We start from the raw sequence: 22568 nt of genomic DNA on the forward strand, positions 1-22568 counted from the left end.
TGCAACATGACATTAGCTACTTTTACTTTCTCTACCGCTCTCCCTCGACCCAGGATTGCACCATAATAAATAAAGTCTTTGACAGCATAGGCACAGCACTCTCCCTCGACACTAGCGCAAAAGTACATGTATTTGGTGACTTTAATATCCACCACAAAAACTGGCTTGGATTCTCTACTTACACAGATGCAAAGGGTAACACAACACATAGCTTCTCTATAGCTCACTCCCTACACAAATGGTCACGTTTCCAACCCGTTTCCCTGACCAGCAAGAATAACACGCATCACTTCTAGATCTGTTTCCTACCACAGTTCCCGATGATTGTATAACGAATGCTGACAGCCCACTTGGGAACGCTGATCATGCAGTAATAATGGTCGAAATCACCCTAAACTCTAAACCCAAAACTGAAGAGCTAGTGCTCAAAACAACGAGATATTATAAAAAGGCTGACTGGGAAACCATCAGAGATCTTATCAGAGATGCCCCATGGAGAAATATTTTTTCTCTTCCTGCTGAACAGTGCGCAAATGAGACCACTGAATGGTTCAAAACGGCAATTAAAGCACATGTTCCCATGCGGAAATTTAATAGCAAGCCCCACTCTCCCCAATGGTTTACTTCTACTTGCGCAACTGCCATTGCTCAAAGGTAGCATGCATATCACAGATTTAACCGACATAAGTTCAGTTCAAACAGACAGAAGTACATAGAAACTAGAAATAACGTAAAGAAAGAAATAGCGACAGCTAAGAGGGAATTTATGGAAAAAAAAAAACGCATCGAAGCACAAAAATTAGGAACCCGGGACTTCTGGAAAATCGCCAACAGTGTAGTAAATGATGGGCAATCAACAATTCCTACACTAACCAACAATCATGAAGTTGTTTGCTCGGCAACCGAGAAGGCTAACATGCTTGCCAGTTGGTTTCCCTCAAACCCACACTGGACTCTGCCAACCACCCCCTACCTGACTTTCCTTTGCGAACAGACGCCACGCTAGACGATCTAAAAATCACCCCTGCTCATGTGCATGCTATCATAAAAAACCTTGACACTTCAAAAGCATGTGGACCCAATCTCATCCCAGCTGTGCTATTAAAAATGTGCTCAGTCGAAGTAGCTCCAGTTCTCTCAAAACTTTACAACAAATGCCGTAATGAATCATGCTTTCCGGGCTGTTGGAAAACTTCTGTGGTACCAGTATTCAAGAATTCTGGCGAAAGAACTGACCCATCAAATTATCGCCTCATTAGCCTCCTCCTACTTTTCGCCAAAATATTTGACCTTAATTAATCATGCTCTAGTCCATCACCTTACAGATGCTAAACTTCTGACTGACTAACAATATGGATTTAGACAAGTCCGTTCCACAGAAGAAATTCTAACTGTAATCTCTGGACGTATATACCATTCGCTGGACAAAGCGGGGGAGGGCAGAGCGGTAGCGCTAGATATATCTAAGGCTTTTGACAGGGTATGGCATGAGGGTCTTCTCAGGAAAATTAGATCATACGGTACCACACGTAGAATACATAACATAATTAAATCCTTCTTAGATAAGAGAAAAATCCAGTTTATCCTCGACGGTCGTACATCTAAACAATATGATATAAATGCGGAAGTGCCTCAGAAGTCTATCCTTGGACCTCTATTATTCCTAATATTCATAAATGACCTCCCCGACAAAATTGCCTCTGAGATGGGTATATATGCTGATGACACTACACTCTATAACAGACACGACAGGAAAACAAATGAACTCTTATCTAAAGAAATGGCAAAAACACTAGAGAATGACCCCCAATATGTAATGGAATGGGGACAAAAATGGTTGGTCACATTCAATGCTGCCAGACTAAACTGGTTTCCTTCCAAGTACAAGAAACCTTCTCTGCCACCAATAGCAATGGCCAATGACTCTTTATCTGAGAGTACATCTTTCAAACTCCTTGGCCTAACGTTCACAGGAAACATGAGTTGGAACAATTACATTGAAATCATTGCCAGGGCCGCTGTGGGGAAGGTAGGCTCTCTCTACTATTCTAGAAAACTACTAACACCCGAAAGTATCCTGTACCTCTATAAGGCCACAATTCGCCCATGTATGGAGTATTGTTGTCACATTTGGGCTGGTGCATCTGCTATTAGTCTCTCGCTCCTAGACAAGGTTCAAAAGAGAGTAACCAATCTAATAGTCCCTGATCTGGCATCTAGCTTCAGCCTCTGTCTTATCGACGAAATGTTGCATCCCTCTGCCTGTTCTACAAGTATTTTAATGGTGAATGCTCTGACGAACTGCAGACACTTGTGCCCCCATAACGTAGACACCCTCGACAAACCCGATAGGCAGCTAAATCCCACCCCCACACAGTAGAGATCCATAGATGTAAAAGATCTTTCTACTCCAGTAGTTTCTTCCCCAGAACCGCAATACTTTAGAATTCCATTCCAGGTCCCCGCTTCCCCAACTGTACTGACGTGCAGAAGTTCAAGTGTAACGTGAACCGACATCTTGCTGCCCAAATCCCAACATAGTACCCCAGTAATTGTTGCCCCTGATAGTAGCTCCTTACACCAAAGTGGCAATGAAAGTGGCAGTGGGGTGAAAATGTATTAAAAAAAAAAAACTAATGAAAATACTTAACATCTAACGTTATAATATTTCTCGATATTTATATGACTGACTGGAAGATCCGACGTTGTCGGGGATTGAATAAGGATCGACGAATGTTCCACACTTCCAATACTTTTACTGGAAGTCAAAATCGGTGAAATCGCCCATTTTTCAATCAAATCGCCTGCACTAGTCGGGGACCCACCGCGGTGTATCGAAAGAAAGCTTCACAAAACATTGTAATTATCAAACAAACCAAACAAACCAAAAAACAAAAAACAAAAAACAAAAAAAAAACACAACTTTTTGATTCAAGTTGCCACGTCGATGATTTTTTTTGTTTGGCTTCTACTGTTTTCATCATGTGTTGTTTACAAAACACCCGCAATGACCCATGGCGTAGTGGATAAAGTACTTGGTAATTCATTTGTAAGTTACACCTTTCTAAGCTTGAAGGTTCAATCGTCATTGCAGGCGACATTCAAAATATAATTGCAAATTACTTAGAACTTCTACCGCAGTTATGTATGACGGAACGCGAGAATGCTACTCTCCGTAGATTAAATAAAGGGTTTCATCTGAAATTCTGTGCAAATTTCCGAGTTCGACAGAAAGATTCAGCAAGATACGGAAGTTATATCGACAAAAAACGTTGTGAGCACGACACTAAAGATGAGAACAGTAGTCGGAATAATATAAACGATCCAGAATATCAGCCCTCATCTCAAAACCTCAGAAACATAAGCTGATGAATATTTTGAACCTAAGCACGATGAACCAAAAGATTAAGTGCCTGACAAATCAAGGAAACTATTATTATTTTAAAATTAAACGTGACAGATGAAATGATTCCCGAAAACGTAATAGAATTATGAAAATATGATGCAAAACTGTGTTATAGACGAACAGCTATTTTTTTTTCAAAGTTAAATTCCACGAACTGTTGGACAAAAGCACTTCTAAGAATTATAGATTATCCATGAAATGATGATCATCATGTCGATTATTATATGAAACGAACTTTGTGTGTCTGTGTGTCTGTGTGTCTGTGAGTTCGTTCTTTATAGACTCCAAAATAGACGGGCCGATTTTTATGAAATTATTCACGAATGTACTTTATGTGCCTGCCAGTGTTCTTCGATAGGTTTTGTTTGGGAATGTCTTCGATAAGTATCGATTATCGATAATCGAAATAATCCGATGAAAGAAGGAACAGGCTATTTTTGACCAAAGTTAACATATTAGACAGCCTAACACCACAAGCGCAGCTGAGAAATTTTATTACCCCACAAGCCGAAATATGCGAGATATAAATAAAATCTTTGATATGACGGCGGCGCGTTTGAAATTGATGTTTTTTTTTAGATCACAACTGGAGTATGACTTTTTGCATTTTAAACCTTAATTTAAGTCATTATATCTAAAAATAATTTTACAAGACAAACAGTAGATTCTCTAATGTGCAATGTAGACTGTAATATATTGTGAAATACGTCATAGCGAAAGGCATATAAGCTTTATCCCAGTGCACCGCGATGAGTCGCTAACTAGAGCAATCAATCGATTTGATTGAAAAATAGATTTCATCGATTTCGATGACAATAAAATTATGGGGGTGTGAAACATTCATTGATGATCATTCAATCCGGGCAACATCGAGTCACCATGCTAGTGAATAAATAAGAACGGTAAAGTAAAAACGCTATATTTCAAGTTAATTCAACGTTACGCAATAGATGCATCATCTTTGTAAGGTTAATTAATTTGCATATGCTTTGAAAAAGGACATTTTATTAATTAACTATTTACCTGTTATTCTTTTTTTAATTCAATAATTGTTTGAACTTAAGTCCAGTTTCGCAATATTTATATTGATATTTAGCATTTCTGTTCAAAATTATCTTTCTTGGCGAGCCATTGACTTGATTTTTAACAAGTTTCGTCTATTTTAAACTTGCAGGTGAAAAGATAAATCGATTTTTCTTTCTTTTCTTTACGGTCACATTTACAAAAATAAAGTGCCCAAATATTTATGATTTACCGAGAAAGAATTTCTTTCATGGTTTCAACAAAGTTATACATTAAATGTATATTATTTCACATTAATATTTTAAGCAGCACATTTTTTGCGAACCGATAGTGATGCCATCTAGTCTATCTATTAAATGATAAAAGCGAAAGAAGAAAACCGAAACTTGTATTAAAACTCACACCTTGATTCGTTTTTACCTGTTTTTCCAGGATGAGAGTGAACTGATGTCGCTTATCTGGCGAAGCGTTTATTTCTTATTCCGCTTTGTTCGCTTTACTTAGAAGGTAAGCGAGTCAAAAAAAAAAAAAAAAAAGAAAAAAAAGAAAAAAAAAGCGCGTATATCTATCTCACTCATCTGCACACACTCACCTTTTCAAAGGTCGGCGCATCTGCGCGCCTTCTTCTTAGGGTTCACTTCCTCGCACGCATCTGCCGTGTCTGGCTGACTTACCTAACTATTTATACACACACACACACACATCGCCCCCTATCTTTCACTTTCTCCGCATTCCCATCTTCAGATGTGCGTGGGCGTTTGTCTGAATTTCCGATTCCGATTTGCAAGAACTGTCGAAGCGGCAAATCAGCCAGACGCCTTTAAATACACTTAATAAATTCGATTGAGTCGCGGTGTTTAACAACCGCAAGTAAAACGACTAAGTAACATGTCAGCGAATATAATTTAGAGCAATATGAGCGCGTTTGTCCGCCTGTAGATTATCTACTGGTATGCACTGAGCTTTGCTATTACTTGAAACAAGGAAAATGGCATTTAAAGAATCAAATTGTTATTAAGCTGCAAATGTAATTTGTTATTACGAGGGTTGTTCGAAAAGTAATGCCTCCTATTTTTCTTACGATAAACTAAAGCGTTGAAGAGTTAGGAAAACGAGAATAGTACCATTATAAAGAACGATCTTTTGTGCAGCAAGATTTATTTTTCTATACAGCCAACATTATTCTAAATGCCCTTTTGTATAGTTATGAATGATCGTAAAAGTCCAGAGCGCGCTGTGTCACATCTCTGTCACCACACTGATATCGATGAACTCATGTAATTGTGCTGACATCGGCGTCGGAAACGTTCAACAGACGCCGTGAATGTTGAACAGTCCAAATTTTCTGCATGGTCAGCTTAGTTGCCAGTAACTAGACACTTCTTCAGGCATTAGATTATTTGAAAGCAAAGTTTGCAAACTTCAGAGATCTCTTCAGGCGATACAGCTTATACGAAAGCAAAGTTTGTTTCGCATAAGCGGTATCGCCTGAAGAGATTAGTTACTGGTAACTAGCTGATTAAAACATGCTCATAACTGCGTAGAAACATATTGTTGCTTATGGAAAAACAAATGCATTATATATATATACTTATATATATATATATATATATATATATACTTATATATATATATATATATATATATATATATATATATATATATATATATATATATATGTTGAATATGAAAACTAGCGGCTACACATATGCAAATATGTTTCAGTGACCACCCTGCTAGGGAAAATCACATCATCAGGCCAAGAATATCTCCGAAAGTATCAGTCGAAAACATTACCTTTTTATATAAAAACCAATCTATAGGATTATATCATTGCCAAGGGTAAAAGGGGTAACCAGATAAAATAAGTGATCACATTATACAAATTGATGTGGGATCTCCCAATATAATTTTATAGTTATTCTTTATATATATATATATATATATATATATATATATATATATATATATATATATATATATATATGTATAGTGAGAGAGAGAGATAGAGAGAGAGAGGGAGAAATATACATACATATATCATATATATACACACATATATATTATATACATATGCTTACATACATACATACATACATACATGATGATTGCAACGTCTTGTCAGACGAGTGCCACTCCCTCAGACACTGAAAGTTCATGAGCCCGAAAATGACATATAGTCCTGCCAGCGAATGCACATGCTCAAGCAGACATGACACTAAAGACGGTCATTGGTATTCACGCACGCACACATACATATATACACATATCACACACATATATACATGCATACATACATATATACACATATCACACACATACATATACATACACACACATGCAAACATACACAAGACGGTCATTGGTATACATACATATAAATATATACATGCATGCATACATACATACATGTCTATAAGCATACGCTCATATATACCCATATACATACACAATGCATAATACACAAACATACATATACATACCAACATGCATGCATACACATATACATACATATACACACATATAAAAATACATACATACATATACTTACACATGCACATACATATACGTACACATATGCACATATATATACATACACTTACCTACATATACATACACATACATATATATGCATTCATACACGTACACACATACATACACATATACACATACATATACATACACACATTCATACATACACATACACATATATGCATATACACACATGCATGCATACAAACATATATAAATGTATATACATACACACACAAACATATATACACACAGACACATATACATACATATACACATAGATATAAATACATGTAAACACACATGTACATATATAAATATACAAACACATACATATATAAATATATATACACATATACATAAATAGATACATATAATGATGGCAGATTAATTGTTACATGCATCCAGCATTTCAGGCGTACACACGTCACAGCTTTTTTATCGCCACAGGCCTTTTTTTTTTAATAGACAAATGCCTGAGGGAGTATCTATACAAAGATGATGTTACAGAGTTTTAGCTTTGTACGACAGCTAAATCTCTCTCTCAGTTCAAAATGTTGACATTCAGCAACAAGCAAGAGCAAGATAGCCAGCAACAAGTCAAACTGCAGATCAGCTTAATGCAGGTACTGGTCTCCCGCTTTGTTGTTTGTTTTTTAAATCAGAGATCCGCTTCTCCCAGAGGAGCTGCCCTCACCACGCCCCACGGGAGCCCTCTCCACCCCACACACACATGGAAATGAACGCATGCATACATACAGATGTATGCCAACATACACATGCATATGCACACACATGCAAACATACACACATAGTAGCACACAAATACGCATATACATACACATGCATATACATACGTACACATAATACACATGAAGGAACATTCCAAAAGTCTTAAATACTCAATGATCAGGACGATGATGATGGTGATGGGCACGATTAAAAAAAGATAGCACTGATTTACATCTTGTTCTTATTTTTACAAAAAAAGTTTCGCTATAAGACTATCACTTTTGAAGTAGAAAATGATGATATGGACAAATTCACACATTATTTCACAAATAAAATCGACGACGAGTCAAATGTAAACACAGTCCAACCGACATATATTAAAGACATACATACATACATACATATATATATATATGTATGTATGCATATATATATATATATATATATATATATATATATATATATAGTATCAGAAGTTTCTGTAAAATATGTATTATATATAAACATTTACAGTTTTTTATATTAAAATTTGGTTCATTTATTATTTATTTGAACAAAGAATACAACATTCAAAGTAGTTTCCTTACTTCATGGTTTCCCGATGTAGGCTCATCTCCTATATATATATATATATATATATATATATATATATATATATATATATATATATATTAATAATTATTATAGTAAATAATTATATATAGGCATAGATGTGTATATATGTACATATATATAATATATATATATGCATATCTATATTATATATATATTATATATATATGGATATATACATACATACATATATATGTATATATATATAACTATACATATAGTCTTCGAAGCTTATTTAAAATATATATTATATATAAAAATTTACAGTTTTTTATATTAAAATTTCGCCTAGAAAATATAATTTTCAGAACAAAAATTTATTATTTGAACAAAGAATTCAACATTCAAAGTAATTTCCTTAATTCATGGATTTCCGATGTAGGCTCATCTCCTGTATATATATATATATATATATATATATATATATATATATATATATATATATATATATATATATTAGTAGAAATGGTAATTAATAAAAACTGAAGGAAGTGCTCAATACTGTTGTAGAGCAAATATGCGTTTTATTTTTTATTACCGTATCTTTCTGTTAAGTTACATTATTGTTTCAGCTACCCGGCCGTTTTTTTGGCCGTGTGTAGCTTCCTCAGACTTTTACAGAAATGTTCGTTATGATGGGATCAAAGAGTGAATGATGTCAGGGGAGGGCTGCGAGAAGAGCGGAAAAAAGAGGAAAGGACAAGGGGAAGGTGGGAGGGAGTGCTTGGTATGTCCGTAATGTTTTAGTTTTGGAGTTTAAAGACCTTATGGGGGAGGGTCTGGATAGTTCATTTCTCGTGTGGCTGAGGGCATAGGGATACATGGAGGGGGAAGGGGGATATGTGGAGGTAGGTGGAGGGGGTTACTTTAAAATTCGAGTCTTAATGGCGTCTCGTTGGTGAGATGATTTCTTGATAAGTATGTCTTATCCGAATTTTAAAGTAACCCCCTCCTCCTACCCCCATATATCCCCCTTCCCCCTCCATGTATCCCTATGCCCTCAGCTACACCAGAAATGAACTTCCAAGACCCTCCCCCACAAGGTCCTTAAAGTCCAAAACTAAAACATTACCGACATACCAAGCACCCCACTCCCACCTTTCCCCCTCGTTCCCTTCCTCTTTTTTCCGCTCTTCTCGCACCCCTCCCCTGACATCATTCACTCTTTCATCCCATCATAACGAACATTTCTGTAAAAGTTTGAGGAAGCTACACACGGCCAAAAAAAACCGGCCGGGTAGCTGACATAATAATGTAACTTAACAGAAAGTTACGGTAATAAAAAATAAAACGTACACACACACACACACACACACACACACACACACACACACACACACACACATATATATATTATTGTGAATAAAAAGGAAAAACCTAAAAGAGTAAAAACAAAAATAAAATCAACGTTTCGTCCCTATTTCAGGGGACATCATCAGGATTTCCAGGCGTGTGATATGACCGTCTTCCTGTACATCCTCGCCTGGAAATCCTGATGATGTCCCCTGAAATAGGGACGCAACGTTGATTTTATTTTTGTTTTTACTCTTTTAGGTTTTTCCTTTTTATTCACATAACGTCTAAAGCATCGTTTATATCTTGCTTTATTTTATTCATATATATTATTATAGTAAATAATTATATATATATATATATATATATACATATATATATATAAATAATTATTATAGTAACTAATTATATGTATATATACATATATAAACGTATATATGTATATTAATAATAACTATAGTAAATAATTATATATATACATATATATATACATATATATATATGTGTGTGTGTGTGTGTGTGTGTGTGTGTGTTAATACTTATTATAGTAAATAATTATATGTATATATATATATATATATATATATATATCCTCTCCAAACTTCATAACAAATACTTTAATAAATCTTGCTTTCCTGCCTGCTGGAAAACTGCTTCTGTGGTACCAGTTTTCAAGAATTCTGGCGAAAGAACTGACCCACTAAATTACCGCCCCATTAGCCTCCTTCCACTTTTCGCCAAAATATTTGAGTCCATAATTAACCAAGTTATAGTCCATCACCTTACAGATGCTAAACTTCTGACCGACTAACAATATGGATTGAGGCAAGCCCGTTCTACAGTAGACATTTTAACTGTAATCTCCGAGCATATATACCATTCACTTTACAAAGCAGAGGAGGGTAGAGAGGTAGCTCTGGATATATATAAGGCTTTTGACAGGGTATGGCATGAAGGTCTTCTCAGGAAAATCAGATCATACGGTATCACTGGAAGAATACTTAACATAATTAAATCATTCTGAGACAAGAGAAAAATCCAGGTTGTCCTCGATGGTCGTACATCTAAACAATATGATATAAATGCGGGAGTGCCTCAGGGCTCTATCCTTGGGCCTCTATTATTCCTGATATTCATAAATGACAAAATTGTCTGATGACACCAAGCTCTATAACATAGATATACGATAGGAAAACAAATGAACACATATCTAAATAAATGGCAGAACACTAGATGATGATCTCCAATCTGTAGTGAAATGGAGACAAAAATGGATGGTCACATTCAATGCTGCCAAGACTAAACTTGTTTCCTTCAATAACTACAAGAAACCTTCTTTACCACCAATAGCAATGGCCAAAGAATCTTTATCTGAAAGCGCATCTTTCAAACTCCTCGGCCTAACATTCACAGGAAACATGAGTTGGAACAATTATATTGAGAGCATTGCCAGGACCGCTGCGAAAAAGGTAGATCCTCTCTACCGTGCTAGAAAGCTACTTACGCCTGAAAGTATCCTGTACCTGTATAAGGCCACCATTCGCCCATGTATGGAGTATTGTTGTTATATTTAGGCCGGTGCATCTGCTACTAGTTTCTCACTACTAGAAAAGAGAGTCGCCAATCTAATAGGTCATGAACCGTCATCCAAGCTTCAGCCTCTGTCCCATCGACGCAATGTAGCATCCCTTTTCTACAAGTACTTTAACGGCGAATGTTCCGACAAACTGCAAGCACTTGTACCCCCTCTACGTAAATAGCCCCGACAAACCCGACAAGCAGTACAATCCCAGTAGAGACCCCTAGATGTAAGAGAGCCTTCTACGCCAGTAGTTTATTCCCCAGAACCACTAGACTTTGGAACTCCCTGTTAAGTTCCTGCTTCCCCAACTGTACTGACATGCAGAAGTTCAAGTGTAACGTGAACCGACATCTTGCTACCCAACTCCCCACCTAGTACCCATTTAGCATGTGTCCCTAATAGGAGCCCCCTACATCAAAGTGGCAATATGCTTTGTTTGAGGTGAAAATGTAATAAAAAAATAATTATAGTAAATTATAGTTAATAATCACACACACACACACACACACACACACACACACACACACACACGCACAGACACACACACACACACACACGCACACACACACACACACACACACACACATATATATATATATATATATATATATATATACATATATTAGAATGATAATTATGCTTGTATTTGTAACAGAAACTCTGTTACTACCTAAGTTACAGTACCGTGCATCTGTTGATACATTTTAAAAAAATATTATTTTTAAATAATATATTTTATTATTGTATTATTTATACAGGATACTTATTTTAAAGTTATTTACTTGCCTTTCTGGGAGGAAAAGTTAGACCTAGGATCGTTTTTTGATGTGGGAATAATACAGTATCCCGAACAGGGGTCTCTTGATCGGAAGAAAAATTAATATTCCCGTCAATATCTGTAACAAAGTGATGAAGCTTTCAATTCAATGATCATAGTAATTTGATTGGCAATCCTATCTTATCCATTCGGGCAAAATAAAAATAGAAGTTACTTTTGAAAATGTTCTTATATTCCATATATCTCTCTCTCTCTCTCTCTCTCTCTCTCTCTCTCTCTCTCTTTCTCAAGTTGTCTGATGCAAAACAAAATATAAAGATTTGATGGACATGCTGCCTATAAATATCAATTTTTTTGGAAATGAAAATAATATTAAAATTCGAAATAAGAGCTGTAAGCAATGATAATTCGTTTTTATTGTTTCAAACTATAGCCATTCAAAAAAGTGAACTTATTTCGAAATGAATCTTTACATGGATATGGTTGGACAACAGGATAAGAAGTTTTGTTTTTTATTAAAAAGTTGTGTAAAAATAGACAAGCGAATTTAAATGTAACTTTTGTTTGTTTACTATTATATTGTTGATTATCAGAAATTTATTGTAGAATCCATTACATTGTTTAATTGTTTATAAGGTGTTCTCACTTAAGCAGTCTTCGGCAAGATTACAATTAATTTAGTGAGTTTCATTTAGTTGATAATATTGTACTGTGTGTTGATAATAGGGCAAGATAAGTCCCAAAGAGCTTTTCATTACAAAAGGAATGAGATAGGCAGAAGAATTTGGTATCAGAGAGGACGACTAATCAAGTATATGTTTATACTAGAATTAAAGACGAATATGTTGTAGTAGGTTGGGAAGCAATTTTGTAGTATTGTGTTCCACAGGTGGATTGTACTAGGAAGGAAACCATCACACTAACGCTACTATTTTCGATATCGACTTGCATATAAACATTTCTGAATCAAGTTAAAATTAAGAAACGAAAGACGCGAATGTGAATAGAAATAATAACTTCATGTGGAAAGGTTTTGAAGCTATTATTCGAAAGAAACTGAAGCGAATATATTTGTTTGTAAAAAAAAACAAGAAAAATAGTTAGTCAGAAGCAAATATTGCTTTATTAGATTAATTAAGTTATTTTTTTCGATAAGAAACGTTTATATAAATACTAGCGGGGATACCTGGCGTTTCCCGGGTGTGATGAGGTGTGTGTGTTTGGGGGGGTGTAAATCAAAACAATAATAAAAGGGAAAATAAAGAATAAGCGAACGAAAAAAATGGCATAAATAACCCTGTTTAAATGTTAAACCTTTTTATAAAAAATCGGAAAAAAGAAACAAGTGCGATGGAAAAATAAAAAAGGGAAAATAAAGAATAAGCGAACGAAAAAAAAACTCTGTTTAAATAAAACTTTAAAAATCGAAAAAAATGTCCTTTATGTCGGCACGAACGTGAAAACTTATAATAATGACGCTGCAACATTGACCACTGCTCTAAATGTAATGTTTTTTTTTCTATTTAAACCAATTTTTTGCTACCCATCCCAATTTCAAATGTCTATTTCCATAGGAAATAACTGACCATTTTTTCTAATTCTCACATATTCGACGGAGACATCGCCCTTTCAGACGTTATCGGTTTCGACCCGGTCCGATGTCGCGGAGAAAAGTTTACATACATACATACATACATACATACATACATAAATACATACACATATACAGGTGAGATTTATATAATAGATAATATTATATATATATATATATATAGCTTCTTTTTTTTTACACAGTGATCACCACTTATCAAGGCCCGGAAGCCACTCAGGGATAAGAGTTATTGCAAGTACATTACGTTAGTGTGGAGATTTGATGAAGTGTTTACTTAAGGGGGCGGTTCATTAGGAATTTGTTAACGTTGGACTTGAAGATATCCAAGTTGTAGTCCGGTGGGAAGCAGGCAGACGGAACAGAGTTCCACAGGCGTGCAGTTCTAAGAAAGAAGCTTTGTTCATGGAATCCGCGTTTTTGATTTAGGCACAGATATAGAGTGGGGGAAATTTTTCACAGTGGATTCAGCTAGACGGGTGTTTTTCGTGAAAGATTGGCGAGGGGGGGGACCAGAGATTGGAGTTCAGACGAGCACCTGCCATGGAAATAACGATAAAACAAGGATAGGCTCGCAACGTCTCTTCTGTGGGAGAGAGGTTGCAGGGTAAAGAAAAGGGCATCCCCCACTAAGCCACGAAGTCTATTTTGTACTCTGTCAAGCTGATGAAAATAGGTGATTATTTAAGGGAATATATATATTCATATACACTATAATCCGGATCTTTTTAGATAACACAAATTAAGCTAAATTGGGTCAGTTTAAAAAAACATGGATGACCATTTGGGAATACATTGTTTGTAGGAGGACGTCGACACTTCCCTGCGAGAACAGCAAAAACCGACGTCATAATCCTTCCTGACTTGAATATACATGCGAATTGAAAAGGCTTGAGAATTTCTTATTGCATTGCCACTTATTCCGTTGTAAGAAGCCAGTTCAATCAGACTAGGATAAATTCATACTATAGACGACTAGCATATAATGATGATTAGCGGAAACGACACATTTAAAGGATTAATGATAGTCGTCAAAAACACTTCTATTATAAATAAAACAAAGAGCTATATGGACTATTTATAAGCACAATAACATATGGGCGTGGGTGCAAAGAGGACAGTTGAAAAGCTAAACGGAATCACAAAACGAGATCAGAAAAAAAAACTACATAAAAACCAGGAAAAATAGGACCCTGGAAAACGGAAAATAAACATTCTCTGGAGAAAGAGACGAAATGATGAACCACAGGTATTCAGTAGTCACATACCAGTAGGAAAATAAAAGTTCAATTTATAATAACAGACGCGAAAGTAACTAAGAAACAGCACACTAATTGCATATTTTCACAATATGCAAAAGCTACCCTACACCTGTGAGATGCACTTTTGTGCGTATCATTAAGAAAAGGTTGGAAATTCGATTTGCATGATCAATGTGATGATATTGTCTACGAACGATAAATCCGAACACCGCAACCATGGTGATAGATCAATTCCGAAAGTGCCGGACCATTTGTCATTCCCATGTTTAGAACATTCGTATTCGTGTTACGTATAGCAATCATTCCAGTTTTGGATTATTGCATCGCTCATAGGAGGAGTAGGGGAAAGCGAAGAAGAAGAAGAAGAAGAAGAAGAAGAAGAAGAAGAAGAAGAAGAAGAAGAGGGTGGAGGCAAAGATAATAGAAAATAGAAAAATAGAAAACGATTACTCGGAAATGTACATGATGAGAATAAAATATAGTACGGGAAAGACGGACTTGTGACTTAAAATCAAATCCTCTCTCTCTCTCTCTCTCTCTAAATGTATATATATATATATATATATATATATGTATATAGATAGATAGATAGATAGATAGATATTTTTAGCGATGTTAATAACTTCGAAACGCTGTAATTTCAAAAATGTTTCCGCTATTTTAACGTTTTTTTTAAAGAGCTATAAACTCTTTTTGATATTCATATATATATATATATATATATATATATATATATATATATATATATATATATACTTCATTTACTCACATAAAAGTAATACACAAATGTATAAATTTATGCATAAACTTTAAGTATTTACTTCAAAAGTGCTCAATATGTAGGTAGACCTAGTTAGTAATTTATAAAATATATATGGCGATTAAGCTACACTGAATATTCCGCGTTTCATCCACTCTAGGATTCTTCAGGCTTATGCGCGAATTTTATGGTTGTCTGTCGTTTTTATATACGCACCTTCTATTGAGATTTTAGTTAGCCAATGTTTCTAGCTTTTAGCTGTCATTACCATAGGTCAGGATCGAACTCATGACATCGCTAAGATGACGAAAAAAGTAAAAATAACAACGTTTCGAAATTGTTAATATCGCTAAAACCGCCAACAAATTTTATATTTAAAAGCGACAAAAATCCTCCCCCCCCATTGACAAAGGACAAATTAACTACAATCTGAGTTATATATTTTTTATTCACTCTGAAATTTTACAACCAAAACAGAAATAAACAAAAAAAATAGGCAAAAGCCTACTAAAAAATTGGGGAATAGATGTCTATGGTCGTCCTCGTCCCCGTACCTTCGTTAGTCTATGCTTAATCCTAGCTAAAGTTTTCCTATTTCAAGATTCCCAATCATATCGTGTGTTTATTTTTTTATTGTATTTTATTTATTTATTTATTTATAAGCAATACAATAAATTTGTAAGCATAAAATTTTATAAAAATAGTTTGTTTAATTTTATTTCATTGGCTTGCTATGGGGGGGTCCAAAAAATAAAATCAAAATGTTAGTAAGACCCTTCCAACCCTATCTAGGTGATAGAATGTCCACTATTTTCTGACTTAGTGTTGGCCAAAAACAAGCAAGTCGCTCTCTATATGGGGCTGAAATTCTAAGCAGGATCAAATAAACTGGGGTTGGAAGGTATGTTAAGTTTCTTCAAGATTGCTTATTTGTGTAGCCGGGGACTAATAAGAAAGGATCAGGGATGAAGGGGACCTCGGCTAGCTAAAACCCTAGTCTAAACTCTTGTTTTAGGGGTCTGGAGTCCGGCAAAATCTGGAATCGTATACGCCATACTTAGGTGGGGAACATGAACTCCAACTTGGCACCTCTACGCACGCGACTCACTAACTTTACCAATCTTCGGTCGAAGGCCTCAGAGTATAATCTTTTCCTATCACATCTGATCTTTACCTTCAGTTGGTGCTTGAAGAAAGGGACCAGATCCTTATTAGCAAAATATTCAACCTCGCGCTTCTCTTGCACTTTGAACTCCATATCACCATTCTGGCCATGGCAGGGATTGCAAGAAACACCATTCGTCTCTTCCTGTTCCACGTTGGCTCTGAACTGTGGATGACGTACGACACATAAAGCGGGCGAGGCTGCTCGGAATCGATGCAAGCTGTTACTTCGTTGACATACGCCTAATACCGCCTGAGTCCGCTGCAATCGAAGAACGCGTATTTCATACCGTGTGAGCGCTTCTGTCACTGCCTCGATCTCTCGAAAGCTCGATACAAAGACGGTGATGTCATTGGCAAACGCGGAAACTCTGGCTATCGATCCGCCAGGCAGAGCGATCCCGCACAGGACCGAACTTGACTACTTCCGTCCCATCTTGCGAGGTAGCGGCTCCAACGCAAGGAAATAAGGCAGGGTAGACAGCGGACAGGCCTGGCACACGGACTGGGAGCTAGCGAAGGATTTCGAACGCTTTTTGTGTACCTGTACCACTGCCGTCGGTGCGCGTTATAGTACGGAGATTCATTTGCGGAAGTCCGGTAAGAATCCGGCGGCCTTCAGAACAAATGCCAGGAAGTGATGGTCGACCCTATCGAAAGCTTTGGACTTATCCAAATTGATCAGCGCAGCTTCCGTGTCGTCGTCTATCCCTCCTTCTAAGATAGTAAGGATCAGGTGTAAGTTGTTTTGCATCGATCTCCCTTTCACCACATAGTTCTGCTCTGGTTCAATCAATTCGCCGATAAAGACCTGCAGTCGATTCGATAGAACCTTGGCCAAAATCTTTAGCTTTGTGTTTACGACAACCGGCAATGCTTAGCTTAGTGGTTAGACGCCGACGAGGCTCCACAACACTTCCCGAAGCCAAAATTGCATAAAAAAAGTTATGCTGGCTGTTTGGTGGTCTGCTACCGGTCTCATCCATTATAGTTTTTGAATGTCGGCGAAACCATTACGGTGGGGGAAGTACTGCCAACAAATGAATGACATGCATCAGAAACTTTGAGAACAATACTCAAGATAAAAGTGTCGCCCTAAAGAAAAGGACACTACAACTTCATTTTAAAACTTTTATTGAAAAACTTAATCCACGTAACTTGATTATGTAGTGGAGCTTACATATATTCAGGCTTTGGTGTTGTGAAAGGTCATGTTGGTGATGTTCTCGATGTATGACCGAACGAAGCAGTCCAGCGGGTTCAGGTCGATCGGGACCAATGAGAGAAGGATACAAAGTTGTAGCACTCTTTCTGAAATCAAGTCAGAGTTTCTTTGGACTTGTGGGTCAGCGCTGAGTCATACTGCAGCACCCAGTGTGTGCCAGCAGCCACCCGAGTGCACCAGGGAATCGCCACATTTATCAGCACATCCAGGTACACTTTGGTGTTTACTTTCAATCCAACTTTGAAGATGTGAGGTGGCATGATGTGACCCTCACACCAAAAACCATACCCGTGACCGGAAACATTGTTTTCATCACCCTGGGCACGCCCTGAAGTGTTAAACCATCCGGATTTGGATTTTGAGGGTACTGGCAATGGTTCTGTTGTCATAACTTATATCGGTGGAGAGCATGAGTTTTACAGCGGCGCATTTCCGATATCGCTTGTTAACCATTGTGTCACTTTCAGACTTGATAGCAGGCTTCTATCGCTCTTGAGATTTGTACACAACTAGCTAATTAGTAGATGGTCTGCAACAAGAAAGCTGGTTTTCATCAAACGGAAATGGAATCATATCGTCTTTTTTTAGAGCGATTGTTTTTTTTTCATGCCCCCCCCCTGTACTAAATTTGACCTTTAAATACAAATACAGCATCTATTAAGAGGATGTGTACCAAATTCCGTCATCTGGGCGATTATTTCTATTAGTTTAAGTCTTTTATGTCTGCCACCGTGTGAAATAGATTCAACAGTTTCAAAATGAATCCTGTTGAACTTCACATCTCAAAAATTTTATTTTTATGTCGCTTTCAAGTTTATTCAATCAACTTCTCTTTATTTAATCGTTCTCTTTTGTTAGATGTGAATCCCAATCGCTGCAAATGCCTGTGATTTGTATCACTTCGACTGAACAATTTTAGCCATCGATTTGCGGCATTTCTATTTTCAAGTCGTAAATTTGGTACGAGTGTCAGCCCGATTTGAAAACCACTTAGAAGCATCGTTTGGATGTGCAAGACTAGAAGATCAAAAGCAGATCCACTCCATTGTTCTATTTTACATGGTATTTCAGACACACCGACAGACATACACGTCCACTCATAGAGACGCGTAGTTGAATCTTAAAAGCATGATCGGCCGACGGACAAAGCTTTGTCTAAATATTCTTGGGCGTGCATAAAATAAGAAGTATCCCGTTAAATACGCGCGTGTAGATGGTGTTTCATATGTTAAAGTGTGACTGGCGAAAATGCTATTTCTAATTCAGAGCGACAGACTTACAGATATGTAATCTAAAACGGTAGCGTGACAGACTGACGAAACTAATATATTAATCTGAAGCGGAAGAAACACGGGAATCGACAAAATGTCGAGATACAATGAAATTCTAGCGAGCAAATGTGAAATCTTATGTCTGTTGGTTTTACAACGCTTAAGATTGAATGTTTATTTTCGTACATATTACTCCTACCAGTCGAGGAAACGTCTCCGACACTCAGTTCGAAAGAAGGAGTCTAAGAAGGGTTTAAATTATTGCTAATCGCATGTAATGCCGATGGGGATTTTTCTATGCCAGCGTGGACTTGATTCAATGTGCCGACTTTCCGAAACTTAACCTGACCGTATGCCTTATCTCCTTCAAGAGAGGTAAACAAATATTATTTTTGTTGGTTCTTCATATTTTTAGTTTGTTCAGTGGGTAGTCACCCTTAAATGTGAATAGAATGTTCGTCTACATCTTACGTATATGTCGAAAATAAATTTTGTAATAGTCAAACGTTATTTGCAATCACACTTTCGTTGGTTTTTCATGCTTAAGTTTTAAATACCATGATTACATCTGAAATAACGTATTTGCCTGTACGCCACGCACACGTTTGAAATAGCATTTACGCTGTTGTGACCCTTTTGTCGTGTTTAAATTAATGTGATTTTTTTGTATGTCACGCTTGGGTTATAAATAATGCATTCGGTATTTATGCAGAATACGGGCCATGATATGTTTTTGATAAAATTTAAAAATTAATTTAAAGTTGTACAGCATCTTTTGTTTAATAAATTGTTAAACCCCCTTCCATATTTAATATGGATTTCTAAATAATAACGTTACTATTTCAACACGGTTCATATTCTGCATGAGTACCATATATTCCTTGTTATTTCACTAATGAATTAAAAAAAATTAAAGTTCTGTTGGTCTGTCACGCTTATGTATGAAAACATTTACATATTTTTGTTGGTCTTAAGTATAAAAACATTTTACACCCAAGTTTAAAATAACATATTACAAAACATTTACATAATTTTGTTGGTCTGTCACACTTAAAGTTAAACGCATTTCAATAGTTTCATTTGTCTGTCACGTTAACTATAAACGTATTTTGATATTTTCGTTTGTCCATCTCACTTAAGCATAAAAACGTTTTACTCTTAAGTTTTAAATAACATTATGTTGGTCTTTCAAACTTAAGTTTTAAAAAAGCATTTTGACAGTTAAGCAAGCAGTAAAATTGACGCCATCTTTTTTCCTTAAGATCGCGCCAATTTTATTTCCGCGCTTCACTGTTTTCTTCTGATTTATGACGGCATTTTAATCTGTTCAATTTCCTTTGATCTCTCTTATCTCCCCTGATTTACTTACGCATTAATTATTTTAAGCTTATTTTCTATTTCCCCATCTTCTATACCACTTTTTCCTTCCAATTAAGGAAAAACGAAATTCTTTTCATGTATTTTCAATTATGATTGACTGGAATTTTATTGGTCAATTGTTATTGCTACTGACACTTGTTCAGCCATAATTACGATGCGCTTGTACAATTCCCACGCGTTCTTTGATTTTAATAGCATGCTCGACGATTTTAATTGTCACTCTCAAACAAGAAGCCGCCATCTTGATGAACCGTTTTTAATAAAACTCGTTTGTACTCAAATAGATCTGCTACGAATGAAAACATCGTGTTAAAATTAAGTATTGCATATTATTCAAAAAGTCTTCAAAAGACAATAGAGAAAGAGATGTTGTGCACACGCCTGGCATTTTTATGACAAAACATATTTGTCCCAAGCGATCGGCATCAGTTTGGTATGAATTAGTCACAAGAAAACCTATGTTTCTGAATTTTTAGATGAGAATAGGTAATTTGTATTATTTACATCCTTCGGATTATTGTTCTCATTCTGAGTGTTAATTCTCACAATGTTTCGACCGATGTAACCCCTGACGTTTCCCGGGTGTCTTATGCCGAACTTGGAAATTTTTAACCCAGGAATCTTTCTGTCTAACTTGGGAATTTTTTGTCTAACTCGGGAATCTGCACGGAATTTCGAACGGAATCCTTTAATCCACGTAGATAGTATGTCAGTCATGACCGAATAGAAGTTTAAAGTAATTCACCACTGTCACACATTTGCATATTGGTTAAAAGTCTGTGAAAAATGATGAAGTCATGAACTAGTGCATTTACTCAAATCTTCCACATCTTCAGTTCCTCGTAAATACACACACTGGCATCAAATTGTGCACTTTTTGTCTCTACAGTCACACGACGGTCCTTATCTATGAAATTCCTTATTTAGCCAATCAACTCTCATCAGCCAACACACTTCCTGCCTTCCTTGAATATCTTATACTACTTGAAAATCATAAAATAATTCTATATTTTTCTGTTGCCTTTTTTCTAAGTTTAAAACTGAGAATTCTATTGCATATTGTTCTTCTATAGTGTTCTCATGTTCAGATTGGAGTTTTTATATTTGGAAGCTGTGACAATCAGGTTTTAGTTGGGTGTATTCCAATTCCATCATTTGAACCTGAAATCATAAAAATTGGCCAGTCATCTCATAAGATGTATAGGAATAACATACTGAATTTTCAAGAGTCAACGACAATTTTAAATGCGGTACAAAAAGTCTGGAAACTTATTGAAAGCACCTCGTATATCTCGTGTAGCAAGTGGTTTTACAGCATTCTTAATCGTTTGATCAATTGTGACTTATTATTAACTTTAATTGCCCCCCCAAATGATAATGTCATTATCAAACTGCGTCTTCAACCAATTTGAATGTGACACAACATTTAGTATATACTAGTTGGACCAGCGGAAACTTCACAAAATTTGAAATCAACAAATATATTTTGATAAAGCGGGTGCTTATCTAGATTGCGCAAAGAATTAGTTTTTTTGTAAACCAAAAAATAACACGCGGCAGATATGAATTTATGAACATTTCTATGAAAATATTGTCCATTGTATTTTTAATACAGAACTGATCCAATTAAAAGAAAATTAATAAGTGCCTAGAAAGTAATATTGTGCTAGATAGTTCAATAAAATAAAATCACATTGTAAAAGACGATCTTAAATTTACCCCTTCAGTCCTGCTTCTCTTAGCAGACAATATTCTTCTTTCTTTCCCTGTTCATTTCGAATGTTCCCATTTTACGTAACGTTTCACTGACTTCCTTCGGTGATAAACCGTTGCACGTAGAAATTACTACTTAATTTCCTTTCGTATATAATTTCAACAATGATCATATATTATTATAATGATATTAGAAAACAAGTCCGATACTACCGTTCAGTACGCA

Source organism: Euprymna scolopes, chromosome 5, assembly GCF_053919585.1.
Source record: "Euprymna scolopes isolate OS-2025 chromosome 5, ASM5391958v1, whole genome shotgun sequence".
NCBI classification, from domain to species: Eukaryota; Metazoa; Mollusca; class Cephalopoda; order Sepiida; family Sepiolidae; genus Euprymna; species Euprymna scolopes.